Source organism: Miscanthus floridulus, chromosome 16 (genome assembly GCF_019320115.1).
Source record: "Miscanthus floridulus cultivar M001 chromosome 16, ASM1932011v1, whole genome shotgun sequence".
Lineage (NCBI taxonomy): Eukaryota > Viridiplantae > Streptophyta > Magnoliopsida > Poales > Poaceae > Miscanthus > Miscanthus floridulus.
Window position 1 is genome coordinate 14,230,413 of NC_089595.1, and position 17,446 is coordinate 14,247,858.

A 17,446-nucleotide genomic window follows, 5' to 3' on the forward strand; every position below is an offset into this window, starting at 1 on the left:
CTAATACAAGTTTCCAGCTAAAGCTTCACACTGCCGTTCCGCCATGGCTTGAAAGCGTTTAATGATATCTTCATTGCTTACACGTCGAAAAAAGTCACGCTCAATAAATGTGACCAAACAATTCATTTAAGTATTGATCACCCATCTTATTCCGAAGCTTGGTCTTCACATAGTTCATTCCTGAAAAGACTCTCTCAACACTTGCAGTAGCTACGGGAAGGATGAGGACCAATTTCAGCAATAAATAAACCTGTTTAAAGCGATCATGCTTCTTTGTCTCAACTAGTTTGATAGATAGCTCATTAAGATTCTTCACTTGTTGAAACCTTGTGTCGTTTCGCACATCAACAATAAACATATTAAGCTGCGAAGAAAGTTGGACCAAATCTGTACTTGTAAAATCTTGAGGATAAAACTTTGCAAGTTTCATAAGTTTATCTTTATCAAAAGCAGCAAATGAATTAGCTGGATTTAGAGCAGCCATGCAAACAAGAAGCTCTGTATTAACTTCATCAAACCTGCCCCAATAAGGAGAAAATAAATTATTACGAAAGGAAAAAACAAAAAAGCTGAACAATAATAAAATAATAAGCAAGATATATTATCAAACCTGCTATTGAGCTCTTGGAGTTGCATATCAATGACACTTAGAAACATTTCAACATGGAACCGATGAAGATTCTTTACTTTCACAAAGTAACGTTTTGGTCTCCCCACAGGCACATAAAAACCATCCATATCAGGAACCTTGACTCGATGTTTAACACAAAAAGATGTGACATCCTTCAGAAAGGTTTCCCATTCATTGTCCTCTCGCAACACTTGCAAATGGAACTTAGTCATCTCAACAAGTTCAATAGCATTAATAATGTCTTGATCCCTTTTTTGCAAAGCCTTGCATAACTCATCAGTATATCCAAATATGGTCAGCAATAAGTGTGCCATGAATATAAAGTCAAATGACTCAATTACTGTCAAGCAATTTTGAGCTTTTATACGCTCAGATTGAGATTTATCTTTTGAGATCTTCCCAAGAACTTTCCGGAGTGTGGGATACATAGCAATAATACGAGAAATAGTCTTGTAGTGAGTTCCCCATCGAGTATCTCCTGGCCTACCCAGACCCATCTCTTGATTTAAACCTTGTCCTGTTTCAATTTCACCCTGTTCTAAAGCTTCCAAAACCTCCTGTGCCTGGGCTTCTCTAAGCATGTGATGCTTTCTACAAGAAATCCCAACAACATTCAAAATATTTGTGACACAATCAAAAAATGCGACACAGTCATCATTTTGTTTGGCAACAGCAACAAGAGTCAATTGGAGTTGGTGCTGCAAAGCAATGAATATAGTATGCTGAAGGAGATTCGTCCATGATTTTTGTTTTCAGCCCATTGATTTCCCCCTTCATGTTACTAGCTCCATCATATCCTTGACCACGACATTTAGATAATGTCAATTTGTGCTCCATAAGAAGAGACACTATTGCATCTTTTAGTGTTGAAGAAGTAGTATCCTGAACATGAACAATACCAAGGAATCTTTCTGTAACCCTCCCTTTTTTGTCAACATACCTTATGCAAAGAGCTAACTGTTCCTTTTGGTAAACATCACTAGATTCATCAGCAAGTATAGAAAAGTAGTCATCTCTAAGATCTTCAATAATAAGTTTGCTAGTTTCTTTGGCACAACAGTTAATGATATCTGTTTGTATGGAATGGGCAGTCATCTGACAATTCTTGGGAGCATTCTGTCCTGTAACCTTTCTAACATCTTCAAACATTTCACCCAACCATTTTTGGAGTTCCTTAAAATTCCCCATATTGCTAGATGTGTCACTTTCATCATGTCCCCGACAAGACAGCCCTTGACGCAAAAGAAACCTCAGACAACCAATTGAGTAGGTTAAGCGCGCCTTATATTTAACTTTTTCTTCTGTGGTGTGCTTAATGTAAGTACTTGCTATTGATGCTCTTGGCCTAATGAAATTAGTAAATTTCTCAAGAGCTTCATTGTGGGTGCTTGTAATGCTTCCAACATGCAAGTCAAGTTTTGCAGGCTGGTTCCATTTTCTAAACCCACTATTCACAAAAGCATCACCACCAACATAATTAGCTGTATCCGCAAACAAATAACAAACAAAGCAGAAGGCAGCATCCTTTTCCACACTGTACTCAAGCCAATCATACTTGTCAAACCATCTAACCGGAAAGCGACGCTTACCACCAATTTGTCGCTGTGGAAAATTATATGTCCTTGGCTGGCATGGCCCTTTTGCAATATATCCTCTTCTCACTGCATCTTGCTCATTGGCAGAATATTGGATGATGGGGATCCTCTTTCCAGGATCATGGGGAAGACGATCAACATCATAAATTCCCTCTTCTGTCTCTTGTTCCTCATGTATTTCTTCGTCACTAGGATTTTCAGGTCTTGCTTCTTGATCTTCCATTCATCTCCTGTGTCTCATGTATTTCTTCCTCACAAGGAATTTCAGGTCCTACTTGCTGATCATGAATAATTAGTTGATTTGGAGTGGAAGAAGACACCTTTTGTGCTTTCTGTTTCTGAGCATGAGCATTCCATAGAGATGCAAGATTGTTATTCCTCTTCATGCTACTTGATCCTTGATGTTCTGCAGTCTGCAATAATCGGTCAAATTAGAAGAGGGATTCCGCAAACTAGAACTCATTATTGATGGGAATATTCCGGTAAAAAAAATGATTGATCAGTGATCGCAATAGAACAAGATTGAATTTTTACCCTTTGCAACTTGTCAGCAGTCCTGCTTGTCAGTTTGGCAGTTCCTGGGCATATTGGCGTAGCGTGTAGGACGGGCAGACGACCGGAGGAAAGGTCGGAAATCGGAAGCAGGCAAGCAGCGCCTCAGCCAGCCGGCCGGCCGTCAGACAACGACCGAACGACGACGACGAGGGTTTCCGTCTTTGCAGCGGCGGCGGGTGGGGTTGAGGAAGGAGTTGTATCGCTGTGAGCTGTGACGCGTCGTTTCGTATTCGGCAGATCGGCAAAGTGCTTATTATACGTCAATATGTTTGGAAATGGGCTGCTGTAAGTTTGAAAATGGGCCGCAGCTGGGCCTAGAAAGAGTATTATACATATACAAGATATTAAAGAATATATATACTTGATTTTTTTTCAGAAATTTTGGGGTGACAGCTGTACCCCCATGCTACTACTGTAGATCCGCCCCTGCCAGAGGATAATAACAACAATTAAATTAATTCAGTGATCTCCACCTCCTACTTCTACACGCAGGCCTACTAACGTTGTTTTGTTGTTCTCGAGCCTGAACCTAAAAAGCTTGCGCGTTCCCAAGGAGAATGTCGTCGTCTCTGTTGGCCTGTCGCTGCCGCCTGCCCAATGCAATGCAAGCAAGCCCAACCCCAATGGCAGCTAGCTAGCCAATCATCATCCCTCATCAGCTACTCAGAACTCAGCTCAGCACGCACGGGCCGGCATGCATGGCATGCCTGCATCTGCATGCACGCATGCGTGCTTTTATCCTTTCGGGGCCTCAGACCGCGGCCGGTGTTGCCTCCGCCGTGCCGGCGCATGGCATGCACGGCGGCCTGCATCCATTGATCCTCTCAACTGATTCACGCTGCAAAGCAATGCGCGTGGCGGGCGGCCAACTCAACACTCGTCACAGGACTGTCCATGCCGGCGTTCGCGCGCTCCATCGATCTCTAGCCTGTTCGGCTGTTAGTGCCGTCGGGAAGCGAGCACCCAAAGCTCCAATCGTGTGTCGTCGTCAGAACCTGGACGAGTGCGCCGGCGCTGGCTTGTCGCCGCCGTCGCCGCCAAGGCGCGCGGAGAAGAGCGCGGCGACGGGGCGGTGGTCGGAGAACCGTGACTCGCCGCGCGCGTACCAGCGCTGCTCCATCCCCTCGCCGCGCCACAGGATGCGGTCGCACCTGCAATGCAACAACAGCACGCACGCACGCGCGCGTCTCGATCAGCCAAGCTCGGCATTAATTAATTAATTCGGTAGGATCGCCGGTCGGAACAATTAGTTACCATGCCGGCGTGCGCTTCTTCCTGTCCCGGGACCGGGAGCTGTCGGCGGCGGTGGCGGAGGACGAGGAGTTGGCGATGCTCAGCATGGCGTAGGCGTCGGAGCCGGCCACGTACTTGTAGGTGGGCGGGAACGCGATGCGGCCTTCCTCCCACCCGGCGAACACGCGGCCGGCCTTTTGCTCCGCCCGCAGCTGGTCCCGCTCCAGCAGCGCCGCCCACTCGTGCAGCTCCACCAGCTCCCGCGTGCCTCCTCCTCCCTCCATCAGCCGGTAGTTGAGGTCGCCCAGCCATATCACCTTGCTGCACGCACCGATGCACGTTGTTCTCTTTGGTCAGTAATGGCGCGTGGACGACGTCCGTGAGTGCATCGGTCGGGAGGCCTAAGCGCTTAGCTACTTCCTCGTGCTCCAAGATGGTCATCGGTGCCGCCGCCCTGCACGGCGACGGCGAGTCCCGCCGCGCGAACCTCGTCCGCCTCAGGATCTCGGCCACGTCGCCGTTGCGTCGGTCGCCGTCGCCGTCCCTGTCGCCCGACGCGAGGTTGCGTGCACACGAAGCACAGAGACGCGCCGCCGCGCAGCGAGAGGCTGACGGACACGGAGCCATTATTGCCCATGTAGCCCATGACGCCCCTGCCGACGCACGACGCTCTGACGCCGGCGACGCAGGGGGGGAGGTAGGCGCGGACCCACACGCACAGCAAGATGCCCACCATCTGCTTGCTGGCCGCCAGTCGGTAGCGGTATCGTCCGCCATGGTGCCGCCGGGCCGCCGGCTCCTCCTCGCTGCTCGACTCCGGTGTCGACGACGACGTGGACGGCTCGCTGCCGGCGTCGTCGTCGTCTTTCGGCTCCGATGACGCCGTGCTCGGTCTGCTACGGCTGTCGTCCTCCGTTGCCGCCAGCAGGTCCGAGAAGCTCACGCGTCCGCCTTTCTGGAGCAGGTGCTGTTGAATTCTGTGGATCGACTAGGGTAGATTTAGGCGGTTTGCTGTTGAACATGATGAACTAGAACAAGCAGAGAGTGGGAGATAGGGTAGAGGTGTTGGTGTTGAACCTGAGCCTTCGGATGAAGTCGCGGTTGAGCTGGCCATCGCTAGTTCGTTGATGGAGGCAGCACACGGGCAGCGACGGGTGGGGTAGAGGTTGCACGGACGTCGATACAGTGCAGACGGATGGCGTAGCAGTGACGACGGCGAAGTCAGCGGAGCTTCCCGTCGCTGGCTGCGCGCCCTCTTAGATCGGTCTAGGGTTTGTCGGTGGGGTTTGCGGCTCATGGCGAACCTCGTACTTTGAGCCGCCGGCCCCCACCTCTTTATATAGCGTAGTGCGATGGGGGCCCACCAACCATGTAGGGTTGGGCGCCCCCGATCAGGGCGCGTGACCAAGGCCCAATAGGCCGTTGGGCTTATTGGTTGAGAGATCAATCTAACATTCTCCCCCTTGATCTCACTATTACTTTTATCTTTAAACTTTAAACTTCAATCCTTTTATCCTTACTCATTTCTTCACAGATGATGCATAAAGCATGTTTCATCGTCACGGTCAATCGCCGATAGATTTAACAGCTACAATGCACGTCTCTGATCTGAAATAGTTACTTTAACTTTTGGGCCCTTTATAGTCTAGGAATCATAGGCTTTCCCTTAAACCCATGCCGGCTACATGTTCTCTGAACACGTTGGGTGATAAGCCTTTTGTAAACGGATCCACGAGCATCTTTTCGGTACTTATATGCTCAAGACTTATCATTTGATTCCGGACTTTATCCTTCACAACATAATACTTTATGTCAATGTGTTTGGCAGCACCACTTGACCTATTGTTGTGAGCATACTGTACTGCTGGATTATTATCGCAGTATAACTTTAGTGGTCTATTGATGTCGTCAACCACCTTCAAACCGGGTATGAACTTCTTTAGCCAGTTCACCTGCCCTGTTGCCTCATAACACGCTATAAACTCGGCATACATTGTGGACGATATAGTGACGGTTTGCTTTGAGCTTTTCCATGAAATAGCTCCCCCTGTGAGAGTAAACACATATCCAGACGTGGATTTTCTATTATCTCCCGCATAATCAGAATCTGAATATCCCACTATATGGAGTGAATCAGATCTTCTATACGTCATCATGAGGCTTTTCGTTCCTTGTAAATAACGCAAGACTTTCTTTACCAATTTCCAGTGTTCTATTTCAGGATTGCTCTGGAATCTGCCAAGTAATCCGGTAACAAATGCCAAGTCAGGGCGCGTACACACTTGAGCATATTGCAAGCTTTCGACAGCTGAAGCATATGGAACCACTTTCATCTGATTGATCTCATATTGGTTCCTGGGGCATTGAAAATTCCCATATCTGTCGCCCTTGACTATAGGAGCAGGTGAGGGACTATTGAAAGGTTCTTATTTGGTTTTGGTAATTGAGTGACAACTTAGGTGGACTAATTGTGTTTATGTGAGATACACATGTGATTAGTCCACAGGTACATGTGTGTGAGCAACATAAGCCATGGAGGTAAAAATGGCTTGGAGATGTTGCAAAGCTCACACATGAGATGATGAAGGAGCTTAAATACACATGAGACATGACATTGAGTCATGTGATCAAGGTGGAGAAGATCAAGACAAGACTTGGCTTGATGGACCGGTTGCAAGCGTGAAGGGCAAGTCGAAGGCTTTGGAGTGATGGATCGCGTGGCGGTGAAGCTTGAGCAAGACTTGGCGCCGATGGACGATGGCAACGGTGAAGAGCAAGTAGAGTCAAGATCGATGAACCAATATGATCATGTGATGATATGGAGTGGATCATATCATTGTTGATCGTGTTGGTGCATGTGTTGCATCGACATTGGAGGAGATAGAATGGAATGCGCAAGGCAAAGGTATAACCTAGGGCATTTCATTTCACCGGTCATAGGTGTGTAGAGAAGTTTATGACTGGGTTTAGGATAGATGGCCGTACTATCAAGAGGGGCAAACTTGTTTGCATATCGGTCATCTAGTGCCACTCGAGTGATCTAACTTTGTATTGTCGCTAGGATCGAGTGGCGTGGCAAGTTGAGTGGCTAACATCCTTTGGGAAATGATTGTGAAAATGCTAACACACATACACATGGTGGTGTACACTTGGTGGTGTTGGCACATTTACAAAGGCGGTGGTGTTTGCAGGGTTAAGATGGGTTTGGGTCTCTCTCTCCCTCCCGCTGAGCTTGCGAGGCGGGATTCGGCGCTTTCGAGAAAATGGAATGTCTATTTTCTATTGCGCCGGATGCAAATTCTGGTGGTTAGCACATTGGTGCAAGGGTGAAGAAGTTAGAAGTGAAAACGAGTTGGTCGCGAAGATGCCGGCGTCGGTCAACTGACCGGACGCTGGATCTGAATGCACCGGACGCTGGAAGGCTGCGTCCGGTCAGGCTGACGTACGGTGACGCAGTAACTGGAGTGTGACCGGACGCTGGCTGCGTCCGATCACGTTCGACCAGACACGTCCGGTCATGCTCGGGAGCTTACTAGAAACGACCGGACGCTGGAGGTTCAGCGTCCGGTCAGTTGAGTGCTGCTACGTCCGGTCAAGACAAATGACCATTGGAACCGGGACACGTGGTCGTCTGCGAGCGACCGGACGCTGAGGTCTAGCGTCCGGTCAACACGACCGGAGCGTCCGGTCGGCCCGACCGTTGCCCAGTGAAGGGGTAACGGCTAGTTTAGCCCTTGGGGCTATAAATAGAAGTGGCCCTCGGCCATGGCTGGTGCTGAGCACCTTGGGGGACTTTGTGTCTATGCTTGAGAGTGCTTAGGAGCCCTCCATCATACACATACTTGATAGTGATCATTCGATTGTGTGAGTGAGCGATTCTAGTGCGATTGCATCGTGAGGTTGCATCGAGTGGCACTAGGTGATCGAGTTGCAAGCCGGTGGTGCTTGTTACTCTTGGAGGTTGCCACCTCCTAGACAGCTTGGTGGTGGTCTCCGTCGAAGCGCGCAAGAAGCTTGTGCGGCGCTCCGGAGAAGAGCTTGTGAGGGGCATTGTGCTCACCCCGCGGGAGCCGCGAAGAGCAACTCTAGTAAAGCGTGTTATTGAGCTACCCTCACTCAAGGGGTAGGTTCTTGCGGCGCCCGACGTGCGGGCTTAGCGGGTGATGCTAATTAGCCGCCGAACCACCAAGTGAGCGGTCGACACAACGGGGACTAGCGTGTTGGCAAACACATGAACCTCGGGAGAAAAATCATCGTGTCAACCTTGTTCTTCCCGTTGGTTTGCATCCCCATTACACAAGCTTCCAATTACTTTTATACATATTAAGCTTGTGTAGTTGCTCTTGTAATTAGATAGCTTGTGTAGCTTGCTAATTACCTTCTTGCTTGTGTAGCATAGAAGTAGCTCCCTTGTGTGGCTAATTTGGTTTTAGTAACCTTGTTAGTCACATTGCTTAGTTTGTGTAGCTAAGTATTTGCGCTCTCTAATTAGGCATTGGTTGCCTTGTTATTGAGCATTGCTAGTGAGCATCGTTAGCTTTGTGCTTTTGCTTACTAGCATGTGTAGGAGCTCCCTTGTCGCTTAAAGTACTAGTGGCCTAGGTTTGTGTAACCTTGCTCCTAGAATTGTTTAGGAGAGCTCTAGCTAGCCCGCACCTTTGTTGCATAATTGTTATCTTTGCAAGGTGCTAGTGAACATATATAGTGGGGCATAGTCTTGGCTAGACCGATAGTTTTAATTCCGCATTTGTATCGGTTAGCCAACGTGATTAAGTTTTAGAAAAGACTATTCACCCCCCCTCTAGTCGCCATCTCGACCCTTCAACTATATTTGTGCATACTGAATTTTTTTAAGACTTTTTCTATGTATGCCTTTTGTGACAGTCCTAATACCCCTTTACTTCTATCTCGGTGAATCTCGATCCCTAGAACGAATGAAGCTTCACCAAGATCTTTCATATCAAATTTTGAGGACAAAAACTTCTTTGTCTCCAGTAGTAGACTGACATCACTACTAGCAAGTAAGATATCATCCACATACAGGACAAGGAAGATAAACTTTCCATTCTTAAACTTTGCGTAGACACAATTGTCCTCAACATTATCTTTAAACCCAAAATTCTTTATTGTCTGATCAAACTTTAAGTACCACTGTCTTGAAGCTTGTTTTAATCCATAAATAGATTTCTTTAGGCGACATCCCAAACGTTCTTTTCCTTCCATGACAAAACCTTTCGGTTGTGCCATGTAAATATTTTCCTCTAAGTCTCCATTGAGAAATGCCGTCTTTACATCTATCTGATGTAATTTCAAATTGTAATGTGCTACTAATGTCATTATGATTCTGAAGGAATCCTTACATGAGACTGGAGAAAAGGTCTCATTGTAATCAATCCCTTCTCTTTGTGTAAAGCCTTTTGCCACAAGTCGGGCTTTATATCTCTTTATATTCCCTTGAGAGTCAAGTTTTGTTTTGTAGACCCATTTACAACCTACTGTTTTGGCTCCTTTAGGAATTATCTCCAAATCCCAAACTTTATTTGCATTCATTGATCTCATTTCATCTTCCATGGCCTCAAGCCACTTTGATGAATGATCACTTTTCATGGCTTCTTCAAATGAGGTGGGATCATCCTACATTTGAAATTCTTCAGTGTTGTACACTTCATAATCAGCAGAAATAGCTGATTTTCTAACTCTTTGAGACCTTCTAGGGGCCTCCTCAATTGGCACATTTTCTGTTTGAGGCTGTTGTTGCTCCCCCTCATGTGTGGCAATAGGTTCTATAGGATCCTGAGGCACAGGTTCCTCATCATCATTCATTGTTGCCACAGGCAGGATAACAACAGGTGCTGGCACCACAGTGTCTTGTACTGTTGGTGCAGCAACAGCAGGTAGTGAGAAAAATGGCTCATGAATGATCGGAGTGGGTGCATACACCCGCTTCTCTTCAAGGTCAATTTCTCGAGCTACCATGCTCCCCCTAATCATTTCATCCTCTAGGAAGACAGCGTGTCTCGTTTCCATAAACTTTGTATGTTTGTTAGGACAGTAGAAACGAAAACCTTTTGACTTTTCTAGGTAGCCAATGAAATGGCAACTCACTATTTTGGGATCTACCTTCCCAATGTTTGGGTTAAAAACTTTAGCCTCAGCAGGGCTCCCCCACACACGCAAGTGGTTAAGTGAGGGTACTCTTCCTGTCCATAACTCATACGGTGTTTTGGGCACCGACTTACTTGGTACTCTATTGAGAATATGAATGGCGGTTTTTAACGCCTCCATCCACTGACTCATGGGTAAAGTGGAGTAACTTATCATACTACGCACCATATCCATCAGGGTACGGTTACGCCTTTCAGCTACTCCATTCTGCTGAGGTTCGCCCGGTGTTAAATACTGGGCGACTATACCATTCTCCTATAAGAACCTTGCAAAAGGTCCAGGAACTTGTCCATATGGGGTATGCCGACCATAGTACTCTCCCCCATGGTCAGACCTGACTATCTTAATCTTTAAATCATGCTGATTTTCAACTTCTGCTTTAAATATTTTGAATTTATCCAACGCTTCTGTTCTTTCTTTAATTGGATAAATGTAGCCAAACCGAGAGTAATCGTCTGTGAATGTTATGAATAAATCATAACCATCCACACTTTTCACAGAAAAAGGACCACATATGTTTGTGTGAATAATCTATAGAATTCCTACGCTTTGTTTGGCATCTTTCTTAATTTTCTTTACATACTTTCCTTTTATGCAATCTCTACATTGTTCTAACTCTGAGAGCTCTAATGGAGAAAGAATATCGTTCTTAACTAGTCTTTCTATTCTCCCCCTCGAAATATGGCCTAAACGACAGTGCCATAATTTCGACAACGCATCGTGAGCTCTCTTTCGTTTTCTGTTTCCATTGTTCGATGAGGATACATTTTCATTCACATCACATACAGAATTCACATTTTCACGAAGTGATAACAAATAAAGCTCGTCTTGTCGAAAGGCAAGACCAACACATTTATTATTAAACAATATCTGACATTTGCCATTTCCAAAATGGCAATCATAACCATCATGGTCCAACTTTGATACACTAATCAGGTTTCTTTGCAAAGAAGGTACATAAAGAACATCTCTAAGAAAAAGTATGAAGCCATCTGGAAGCTTTAGAGGAAGATCTCCAACGGCCTCAACATCTGCTTGTACTCCATTTATGACTTTAATGAAACTTTCGCTTCTTTGCAAAGTTCTCATCGAACGGAATCTCTGTAATGAATTAGCAACATGAATAGTTGCACCTGAATCAATCCACCAAGTAGATTTTGAAAACTTTACATACAAGGATTCATTTACGAACATAATAATGTTCTCACCTTTATTCTTTATTATCATCTTTAGGAAATCGGGACAATTCTTCTTATAATGTCCCGTCTTTCTACAATGGAGACACTGGTCTTTTTCCACTGGGAGTTGCTTGTTCTGAGACTGTTGCATGGGACCTTTTCTAGATGACTTGGAGGAAGAGCTGTTATTATAGTTCTTTTTCTTATCTTTTAGGTAGTTGATAGAACCACCTTGTGAAACTTTTATTCTTTCCTTCTCCTACACACACATGGCTATGAGCTTTTCTAAATCCCATTTTTTATGCTGTATGTTGTAATTAACAACAAAGGTGTCAAATTCTTTGGGTAAAGAAACAAAAATCAAATGAATAAGAAATTTATCCTTGAGTGTCAAATCCATTGGTTTGAGCTTAGATGCCAGATTGCTCATTCTCAGTATGTGCTCTCTAATGCCACTGCCGCCACTAGAGTACCTTTCTGTAACCAGCTGCTTGATCAGCTGGGTTGCATATGTCTTTGAAGAGCCAGTGAACTAACTTTTTATTCTATCTAGGTACTATGTGACCGTGTCACAGTCTGGAATTGAGCCCACAATAGCAGGCTCAATCGTGTTCTTTATCACTGCCAAACACTTCTTGTTGGCAGTGACCCATTTCCTATGCTCAAGGTCATAGGACATCTTTACGGGAGCAAAATCCCGCTCTCTGTTCTGCCATGCAGCATCAGTCTCATCTATCTCCCTCATCGGTGCCATAGGTTCTCTAGGGCATGGTGTGGTGACAACCCAGTCCACCTCAGCGAGGATGAAAGCCAGGTCTATCTTTTTCTTCCACTCAATATAGTTATCACCTTTTAGAGTGGGGATCTCTTTGATACAACTCATCAAGTTGTATCCTTCTGAAAACACAATTCAAATAGTGTGAGAACACAAATGATAACAACAATAATTGCATGCCTTAGTTTAATGTTGGTCAAAATTAAAACATACAATTATTTTATACATTAAATCTACATCACCGTTGGGCAGAAATAGAAATAATGCATAACAAAAAACCATAATAACATCAATATTATAATATTGCTATTAATCAACGTTGGTCAGAATAATAACAACATTATAATAACTGTAAAAATTATCTATGTTTCAAAATTAAATTCTCCCGTTGGTTCGAATTTAATAATGAATGCAACAATTTTTAAGTACGCAGCGGAAACTTTAATAAATCTTTTTAATTCTATTTTCCAGAAACTGTTACTGCACTTTACTATTCTCTGAACAAAATTGACGTTAGATCAAAATTGTATAGATTTCAACATCATAATTCAGCTCGAATTTATCAAATATGAATGAACAGTTTCTGGAAAATAAAAAAGAATTCAATTTCACTGTTCGGCAATTTCGGCCCATAGCAGCGCGACCGGCCCATGGCCCACGGCTTTCAGCGCGCTCCCCCGCGCCCAGGCCGCAACCTGGGCCTAGGCCGGGAATTCGGCCTCGCGCCCTATCCCGCCTAGGCTAATTTTGGCCCGAGCGCTCCTGGCCGTTGATCCAGATCGAGCGGTGGAGCGCACAGCTCGGGGCATCAAAAACCCCGGCCGGCCGCGCCCCCCCGAAACCCTAGACCATTTCTCTGCTTGCTTTCTCTCTCAGTGCCGAGAACGGCAGCGGCGGTGGCGACCGTGGAGGACGCCGGCCGCCGTAGCTGTTCCACGGTTGCTCCCCCTAGCCTCTCTTTCTCTTTCTCCCTTCTCCCCCTTCTTCTTGTGCCTGCACCGCCCAAGAACGAGTAGCAGTGAAGAAGATGGAGATGGCGCCGCCGTGAAGTTCCTTGCCGGCGCGCGTGCTCGCCCATGGCTGAGCATGCCGCCGTCGAGTAGCCTTGCGACGGTGCCCTATTGGCCAGATCTTGGCGAGCTGAGCCCCCGGCCGGCCGTTCTTTTCCCCTTCCTTTTCCCCCGCGCGCCGGCGTGTTCGACGGCGAGGTGAGCCGAGCCACCCTCTTCCCCTTCTTTCCCCTTTCGGTTTCTTTGATTCGGATTTTGCACGATTTTCCGATTAGGGTTAGGGTTAGGGTTGGGGACGACACTGTTTTTCTTTTTTCCCAAATCGCCTTCGGGTTTTAGGGTTCGATCTTTGCATGAAAACCGAGCCCTTCTTCTTCTTTAACCTCATTAGGGTTAGGGTTCATCCGAACTATATCTTTTCTCAGATCCGACGGATCGAGTTTAGGGTTCAACCGAACGTCGGTCGACCCTTTTCTGCTTAGATCCGCACTGGATCTAATCAACTTTTCCTTTTCTAATCGGTACCCGTTCTAGATCAAACCCTATAATCCAAGATCTATACTTAAACCTTGGCTCTGGTACCATTGTTGAATTCTGTGGATCGACTAGGGTAGATCTAGGCGATTTGCTGTTGAACATGATGAACTAGAACAAGCAGAGAGTGGGAGATAGGGTAGAGGTGCTGGTGTTGAACTTAAGCCTTCGGATGAAGTCGCGGTTGAGCTGGCCATCGCTGGTTCGTTGATGGAGGCAGCACACGGGCAGCGACGGGTGGAGTAGAGGTTGCACGGACGTCGATGCAGTGCAGACGGATGGCGTAGCAGTGACGACGGCGAAGTCAGCGGAGCTTCCCGTCGCTGGCTGCGCGCCCTCTTAGATCGGTCTAGGGTTTGTCGGTGGGGTTTGCGGCTCACGGCGAACCTCATACTTTGAGCCGCCGGCCCCCACCTCTTTATATAGCGTAGTGTACGGGGGCCCACCAACCATGTAGGGTTGGGCGCCCTCGATCAGGACGCGTGACCAAGGCCCAATAGATCGTTGGGCTTATTGGTTGAGAGATCAATCTAACAGGTGCGTGTCCGAGGGAGACCTGTGGCTTCTGCTGCTCGACGAGGAGGAGGAGGAGGAGGTGGCGTCGTCTGATGCAGGGCCGTTCAGCGCTCGCCGGATGAGGTCCAGCCACTTGCGCGCCGGGGCCATGTCCTCGGCGCCGAGCACGTTACCGGCGTTCAGCGGCACGATCTCCTGGAACCTGTGTTTCCGACATGCATGAACAACCAATGGAATTCAGACCAACAGGAGTTTTGAAACATGCAGTTTGCAGACATCATAGGACTTTTTTACTGTAAAAACAGGTCAAACCAACGGGATCATGGTGACTGCTGCGTGCTGTGACACGACATGATTTTACCCTTCTGTTTATGCTACTCTCCAGGTAAGGTATGACACTTGACAGGAAACAAGAAACCAAAACTACCATTTCCTATGTGTACTACTACCAGGAGCTAGTGAGTGAGTGAGTATGTACTACAGCCTACAGCACCCATAGCTTCTGAAAGGGAAAATGGGAAATGCCGGAGTACTGTACAAAGGGCGTGCTCTTTTGGATGGGAGGAGGGACTAAACGCTAAATTTTAGTTCCAATTAATCTCTTTGAACCAAACACTAGGGACTAAAACAGGGACTAGAAATTAAAATGTAGTAGTCTCATAAGGGCTGTTAATTGGGACTAAACAGCCCGTGCCCCTCCCTCTCTTTCCTGCCTCGTCCTCCTCCCCTTTATTCCCTGAAAACAAACACTATTTTAGTTCTCGTTTTAGTCTCTGGTCATAGGCCTGGAGAAAAGAACACGCTCTAATCATCATGATTAGCTTCGGAAACTAACGCAACACTGAAATCTATGACCATGACGTACCACTGCTCATAATTGCAGGCACTGCCAAGCATGCGGTTTAGTGCACTTTACACTGAAATCCACACAAAGGGCTGCCAACTCCTATGCCAGGACACTCTGGTTTCATGATTACCAAGAGTGGATCGGAGTGGAGCTTCCAGACAAATGCAGGGATTAGCTCTGAAACGGGGGCTAAACCATTCCTGCCTGGCTCTGTCAGTGTTCAGTAATCAGTAGCAACCTTCAGAGTTTTAGGGCCGTGTTTAGATTGAGGTTAGGAATCAGTATTTGGTACTATAGCACTTTCGTTTGTATTTGACAATTATTGTCCAATCATGGCCTAACTAGGCTCAAAAGATTCGTCTCGTAATTTACAATCAAACTGTGTAATTAGTTATTTTTTTATCTACATTTAATACTCCATACATGTGTTCAAAGATTTAATGTGATGAAGAAAGAGTGAAAAAACTTGCAATCTAAACGAGGCCAGACTAGCAATATCATTTGCTTTCTCCGTGAAGAAAGTTTCAGAGATGATGAATAGGCTGCCAAGTGTTGACTGCCGAGGAGTTCACAAGAACTACTGAACATATTACTACATGTTTAAAGATGGCAAACACATCATACATGCTGTGTATAGGAGTAATAATACAGACACGTACCCGAGGACGTAGATGTGAGGATAGGAGGGATCAGGGCCGTCGTCGGTGAGCCAGTCCGAGAGATCCAGCCCTCCGTGCGGCGCTCGCCCTCCTACGTTCCATGTCCCAACGAACATCCTGAAGAGAAAGAATGCAGCAGTTACAGTTACTGACCATTAATTCCTTCATGGCTTCATCTACTCTTGTATATTAGAACACATACAGTATTGGATCAGTATTGGAGTAGTTTCTAAAAAAAATATTCTTTCTCTTGAAGAAATCTAAAAACTATTCTAGTACTAGCTAGCAGCATCACTAGGCATAGCTACGTGATTATGGCCCGTTCGGCTTGCCCCAAAAACAACATTATTCAGCTTGTTTTCTTAGCCAAAACAGTATTTTTCAGACAAATTCAGCCAGCCGAACGGAGCCTATACGATCCCTGTGACTGCAACCACCGGCTCTAGGGAAAAAAAACAGAGAAGGCACAGCCCAGAGGCAGAGGTCGGCAGTCCCAAAGTATTCCCATCAGCCATGTTCAGAAAAACATAGCATCCAGTTCATTCATGACAGCAGTGGCCGAGGAGCCGTACCGGGGGCGGGGAAGAGGCGGCCGCCGCAGGTCGTCACAGCTCTCCTCCACCAGCCAGCCACCTGGATCGGATTACAGGTACAGCAGCAGTCGACGTGCATGGCAGGAGACGAAACAAAACCATGAGGAAATAATATATATATATATATATATATATATATATATATATATATATATATATATATATATATATATATATATATATATATATATATATATATAAAAGAAGGAATGGAATGGTTAAAAACCAATCTATAAAACATTGTTGATGAAAAGAAAGATTGGAACCGCTGTAAAAGCGTAGCAGCAGCTGGTACTCTGTAAAGGTCATGAAGTATTAAATATAGACTAAAAAATAACTAATTGTATATTTTGCGACTAATTTGCAAGACGAATCTTTTAAACCTAATTAGTCCATGATTTGATAATGTGGTACTACAGTAACACGCGTGCTAATGACAGATTAATTAGGCTTAATAAATTCGTCTCGCGGATTACTGACGGATTCTGTAATTTATTTTTTCATTAGTATCCGAACACCCCCATGAAATACCCCCACGTGACACCCCCGGATGTGTGGACACAACGAGAGAAGAGAAGGATGCAGATGCTTGGTGAAAAGTCGCTTGCTTTTTCAACACAGCGAGAGAAGGGTGTTGTGCTTGCTTGGTGAAAGAGTTGCAATGTACAGTTTAGTACTCTACCTGACAGGTCGTCTCTGTCGGAGCAGCTCTTCCTCCTCCTCATCGTCTCTCCTCCAAACCTCTCATCTGGTCAAGCAAGCAGCCAGCCACATAGCAGTCTTGTCATCAGAGCAGGGATGTCAAAGCTTGGAGGGAAAAAGGAAAACTGAAACAAAATCCTAGAGGTGAAAGAAAGAATGAAAGGAGGTGGTAGGCTGGGGCAGCTTACCGATGCAGTCGGAGTGGAAATCTGAGTCCTTGAGGTTGAGCCATTTCTTTACAACCGTCTTGGCCTTTGGCCACGACGATGACTGCACGAAAGATAAGAGAGGGAAGACTGATCTCGGTTACTGCTTAAAAGGCATCCTATTAATTCCTGCTGACTGGCTTTGTTTACATACAAATTAAAAAGAAGAAAATTTTGACAAAAACTAGCTGAAAGTTCGTCCCCCCGATCGACCAACCTTTGACATTGTCGGATTCCTTGTCCTCAT

At 46.0% G+C, this 17,446-nt stretch overlaps 2 pseudogenes; both read right to left on the minus strand.

The window, feature by feature from the left end:
* On the minus strand, positions 1-2,449 carry LOC136510310 (uncharacterized; annotated as a pseudogene).
* An 843-nt stretch (positions 2,450-3,292) lies between these two features.
* On the minus strand, positions 3,293-17,446 carry LOC136514206 (type I inositol polyphosphate 5-phosphatase 8-like; annotated as a pseudogene).